Source organism: Leopardus geoffroyi, chromosome A3, assembly GCF_018350155.1.
Source record: "Leopardus geoffroyi isolate Oge1 chromosome A3, O.geoffroyi_Oge1_pat1.0, whole genome shotgun sequence".
Classification (NCBI taxonomy): domain Eukaryota; kingdom Metazoa; phylum Chordata; class Mammalia; order Carnivora; family Felidae; genus Leopardus; species Leopardus geoffroyi.
In genome coordinates, this window is record NC_059336.1 from 37120353 (window position 1) to 37126469 (window position 6117).

At 40.0% G+C, this 6117-nt stretch overlaps 1 long non-coding RNA gene across 1 annotated transcript; it reads left to right on the forward strand.

Moving 5' to 3' along the window:
- The first annotated feature begins 199 nt into the window (after positions 1-199).
- Positions 200-5246, forward strand: LOC123579666. The gene is made up of 2 exons (XR_006702882.1): positions 200-298; positions 4965-5246. It is a non-coding gene; the product is annotated as an uncharacterized LOC123579666 (long non-coding RNA).
- Positions 5247-6117: the final 871 nt, after the last annotated feature.

Sequence of the window (6117 nt, forward strand, 5' to 3'; positions counted from 1 at the left end):
GTTTTTACCCTAAATACAAATTGTAAAGTTATTCATATTGTGAAGTAATTTAAATTGGACTTTTTTCCTAATGGCAAAAATAATGATCTGTGTCAAAAATTTAGAAAATCTAAAAAAAAGCAATGTGAAAATACTTTTGATAAAATAAAGGCATTTTCCCTCTAATTTCTCTTTGGTTATCACACATTTAAAAAAAGAAGAAGAAGAAAGAAAAAGAAATTAAAAAGGAACCTGCATCGCCAATGATATTGAGTCCCTAACAACCTCAAAAGAGGAAAAAGTGAACAACAACAAAAAGGTGAGTAGAATGATACTTGGGCAAAATATAAGGAGAATAAAAGCCACGTATCAGCCCCTGTCTGCACCCACCCTACACAAAGTCTAGATTTCCACAGAAGTAAGTGAATGAATTATGAACCGGCATCTTTTGACTGGAAGATGGAAGGTCAGGATTATGAGTGGTCTAGACACAGAGGGGCCACCTGTACACGTGGTTCCACACTGTTCAATGGCAGGGGCTTGAGGGAAGACCCTTCTTCATAGCAGAATGACTGGGTACAACTACACAAGTATTTTTAACATTTTGGACTCCTATAATCAAATTGCTTTTCCAATGGCTTGCAGCAATACAAATTTCCATTAATCTTATTTTATGAATTGCATTTGGCATTATCATTTTTAAATTTGCTGATTAGAGCAAAAAAATATGGCACTGCTCTTTTTACTTAAAGTTTTTAAATTAGTAATGACTGAATTAACTATCCACATTTATTAGACATTTTTTTTGATTGGCCTATTTATAACCTGTATTTATTTTTGTTTTGGGTGTCTTAGTTACTTTTTTATGTTCATACATATGCTGCCTGTTCAAAATCATTTCCAAGTGGCTTTTTTTCACAAGTTGTATTTATTTATATTTATAAACCCTATTTGCTCATTCTTTTGGGTGACTGGAGAACTTGGCAGAGTAGTGAACTGATATGATTTCCAAAATGTTAAGGGATTCTGCAGTCTAGGCATCCGCTCGAATTTGAGACAGGTGTCTCTCTTGATATAAAACAAAAACAAAAACACCCCCCCCCAAAAAACAAATAAAACCCCAGCCCTCTCTTGGGATTACTGTCTTCCTATTCAATCCCATTATTTCAAATTGCATATTTCTGACCTTTGTAATTACAGTGACACTACAGTGACACTTTTTCTCTATTACTTAAAGTATTTCACACTGTTTCAGCGAGCCCTGCCACCAGGCCCTAAGAGTTGGTGCTGCAATGCACTCTTTGGTTCTGACTACAGGATCTTTCTCTTTTTGGGGAAGCATATTATTCTAAATGCCACAGAGGAGGGTGCGGGACTTTGGTACTGAGGAGCTCCGACTACAAATGGATTGGGTGTAAGGGTTTTTGTGAGATTCAGCTGGTGTCTGGCTTTATCTCCCCCTTGAGTCCAGGGCTGCACATAAATATCACCCAAGCGTTCCCAGAAACAGTTGGCCCAGCTTGCCCGACCCTAGGGGAGTCTGGAGAAACTGAACCCCCCACCGGTTGCTAGAGAATTGCTTGCTTTCCCACCTGCATTCCCCACCCTCAGCTGGTAGGGTTTTAGGGTGGGTGTGTATTTCAGTTTGTCAAAAAGAGATCAGTTCCTGTGCTGAAAGGCAAGCCTGGGGCAGTGTTTGACAGAGCCGAGGGACACCGGGAGGGACAATTACCACGTAAGTGGTTCTCACGCTGGGTCTGGCATTGGGTGCCAGCTTGCACATTAACTCCTTTGACAGTATTTTCCCCAGTTTACTCAACATTCTCAAGGGATGGCTTTGTCGATTGTTTCTCTGGCTGCTGTTTTGACAGTCGATAGCCCCTTGATGCCAGCTTAGGCTGTCTAATAAGAAAGAGGCCAACGTGAAATTTTAAACCCAACAACTGCTGGTCGTGGTATGGGGTGGCTCCAGCTCTGTTCTCTCTTTTTCCCCCTCTCTTGAATGGTAATGGGCTTTTATCAAATGCCTGTCTTTCCTCATTCTCCCAGGCTTTGGGGAAGGAGGATCATGCATTAACCGGGTGGGTCAGAATCAGGGGGGAGTTGAAACTTCCAACGGAAACTGACAGGGGATGCTAAGCCTGAATGTAAGCAGATATAATTTATGGTATTAAGGTGACTCCAGACAAATGCCTATGTTTGGGATATATTCTGTGTCAATTTCCAACGCGAGTCAGTGATAGACTGGACAAGAATCAGGCTCTGACCTAAACAACATGGCTTAGAGGGCAGGGGGTGGGTGGATTTATGAACAGAATCTGCATCCTACAGCCACATCAATAAGACACACAGACATCACAGCTTCATGGTATTTGTAAACAGTTGCAAAAGAAAGGTATAGAAATAGGAATTGCTTTTTTCTCCAAATCCCCTGGTTAGCAGAGCATTCCAGCTAAAGCACATTCCTGGCATCCCTTTAGTGTCCACCTACCAAGGTGTAAATACAGATAAGATGCTCTTTTTGAGAGCAAATCTACAGTCTGAAACTAGCTATCTTGGTATTGTCATGATCTTTCCATATCGCTCATGGTGCAAGTTCTGTCCAACTGTTAATTTTAACCTATTAAATCAATTTTCCTTTTAGCTGCCACACTAAGCACCATTTTGAATTTTACCAATTGAAACTGGGAATAAGTAAAATGCTTGACTTTTCCCCCAGTGACTCTTTATCTTTAGCCCATATTAAAGAATGAAAAAGGGAATACATTTTTTACTTAAAAAAGTTTTTGCCCTTTCAAAATCAAATGTGATTTTCCATGCCTTTATTTTTATAATATAATTTCTTAAAGGATTTCCAACTTGGTTCTACAGAACTGTTTGGAAAGTAAATACAAATTATTATGGACATTTTTGTATCTGATTATCAAATGCCATAGTCTTCTATTTCAATTAATAGAGTTGTAATTTATACACAATTCTTTGTTAGTTCAGAGATCCCAACGTCTCAATTTATGTTTCTCATAAATACAAAAGCAACAGAATAGTAAGAATAAGATGGTGACTCATTCTAGAAATTAAAATGGCCCTCTTAATTGGTCTTCTTAATTGCCCTGACCACACCCTCTTTTGGGGGGAGGGGTAAGAAGAATAACCCTCAAACTAGAGATTAAGTTATAGTCATCTGATATTAAAGGAGAAGAACATTTTAAAAATGCATTTGCTGATCATTGCCACTTGCTTTTGCAGAACCTAATACATCCCTCCCTGATAACATCAAAGGAATTAAGGCCCTCTTTATGTAGCAAATGCTTTTCACAGTTCAATAAGCATTCCTGTTGCTGCTATAATATTTCACCCACATTTCCCCATGCTCAGAGTAGGCCTCAGAATTGGAACTGTTTCATTTCTATTGAAAGTACCTTCATCTCTTCTTGCTGCATTTGACCATCCCTCTCCAAATATTTGTGGGTGATAATCATTATATTACTCAGCAAAGAGGACAAATTCTCTGCTTTGCAATCTAGTTTCTGAGACACGGAGAATAAAAATGTCCTGCCCCGGACTTATCACTCATTTTCCTCTGACTATCTAAAGAACTGAACCAAGAGGTAGTGAGTGAGTGGCTTGACACATGAACCAGAAACAAACAGCAAAAAAGACAGGAATCAAGAGTCCTAATGTGCCTGCAATAGAAACCATTGTGCAAGGCACTTCCTGGGAATTATTTAGGGATTATGGTGTCAAAATTGCTTAATCTGTAGGAAATACCCCAGGCCTTCAATTCACATCAGCAAAAGTGTATTAAGTGCTTACTCTGTGCTCAGGACTGAGTTAAGCACTTAGGGAACAAAGAGAAAATATAAGTGTATAGCTGTATAAGCAAAAGTGTGAGTGGATTCTACCGAAGGTGGTAAAAGGTAGGGTGCATGCCTCTGTGCACATATTATTTTCTTCATATCTTAATAACATTGTAGGTAGGCCTTCTCAACCCTCCCTAGATCTCTCTGAAATAAAACAAGTTTTATTCCAGTTTAATTTTTAGTTACAAGAACAAACACCCTGATGGTTTTGAAACCTAAGAAGGGGGAATCATTAAAATCAACATCTGTCAGAGAGCAAAATCGGGAGGAGGCAGCACTTAAAAAGACTCTCAGATCCTTAAAAGGCCTGCTATGAAGACATGAGGGAAAGGAGGATGAATGGGAAAGGAAACTAAATGGGATGTGTTCTGTATGATTTATTTTAGCAACACCAGAGAGAAGTGTGAGGGAGACTCATGAGTCTCTAACATTTAGGAATGTTTCACTTCTTGTTTTGTTTTACATTTTCACTCTACAAAATGAAAAGACTCCAATCTAACTTTTTCATTAAATCACCTAGATACTTCTCAGGTTTCTCGACCCACTCTAAACCTTCTTTGAAGGAAAGATTCAGCCATGCTTGTTGTTTTAAAAGGTTTCTAATCACAGGAGAACCACATTCAACTTTGCTCATTTCCTGTGCCAATTAACAGACAGGAGTGGCTGTCTCCCCGCTGTTACCACAAGGAATTCCGGGGACTGACCCTTTCAGACGTGACTCCCAGTGCCTGGGAAAGTGGCATCAGTTTGGGGAAGAGGCAGGAAGTTGGAAATCCTGAGAGTTACAGACCAAGAGCCTGAGAACCAGAAGGGCAGGGCAGCTCATAGGCAAAGAGGGTAGAAGCCCCAGGAGTGAAGGAAGCTTTATTTTTATTTCTAAATTTTATTTTGTAATGAAAGTCTAGGTCCTGGGAATAAAACAAGAGCAAAAATACCTTGTTTTATTGGGCACTCAAGGAGATTCCTGGGCCTGGTGAACACTATATAAATCTGCCAAAAGGGTCCAAGTGTTCCTGTCCCCTGAGTTTAGTTGAAGGGAAAGGAAGTTGCTGAGGTTGGCCCAGGAGGCCTAGGGTTCTTGTGGTGGCTGGGGTCCCTTGCTTACAGTTGCTCTGATTTCCTCAGAATCCAGGAGGAGGTTGAATGACGTGGGAAAAAGAGCCTAAGAAAGAAGATGACATCTATCTAAGAGAACTGTGATTGATAAATTGAAAGGCTGAAACCAAATCAGGAAAAGCTCTTTCCCCTGCCTGGAATAATTACCCAGTCCTCCCCTCTTGACCAAATCTTCGAAGTCTCTCCTCCTTGCAGAAACCTGATACACTGATTCTTCTAGTGTATTAATTAACTATTGATATACTGATCTTGTGTAACAAATTACCATAAAACTTAGTGGTTTAAAACAACCACCATTTATTATTGTCTTAAGTCTATAGTGGCCTGGGGAGTTCTGCTGGTTTGGGCTAGGCTTGGCTGATGGCAGCGGGGCTCCTGCAAATGATTAAGGTCAGCAGGAAGTGGGCTGGGTGCTAGCTGGTGTGGGGTGGCCTAGCAGAGAAGACTCAGCCTGTGCCATGTGCTCTCTTATCCTCCAGCAGCCTGGCCTGGGCTTGTGCTCATGGAAGTGGAATAGTTCCAAGACAGCACAAGTGGACAGGACCTCTTGAAGATATCTGCTCCCTATATCAGGCTCAGCTCTGTTCAATTCCAAGGAACCACATGAATTGTGGCTTGAATTGTGACAAGATAGAGCCCAGAGACCTTTCCTCTCTTCTTTCCACAGATATTTGAATTCCCACAGGCGGGTATAAGAACCCCAGTAATGGCTATGAATGAGTTTCAATAGCTCAACAGGACAGGGATATAGGGATTAAGACTATTTTAAAGAAATTATAAAGAAATGTATTCCTGAGTTTTACTGGCCAAAATTTCTACATAAGTTCATGGCTTCTTAAGTCCCAGAACACAGATAGCATATTTCTTAAGTCCAAATACCAGGCAATTAAAAAAAAAAAAAAAAAGTAATTCTAGATAAATACTAACTACATACATAATGTCCTAGGTTTGTGAGCATCAATTTTCCATCTCCAACTGAACAAAAAGAATTATCAATAAGATGATTAGTATGATATTAAGTTATGCAAATGGTGCAGGAAGAAAGAAAAAAGCTCTTGTCCTCCAGGTATTTGTGTTTAATTTGTAGGTCCAGTCCTCTTGTAATCACTGCTTAGAGATAAGCTCAAAGCCAGAAGCACCTGTGGTCAATCTGATACAGGCG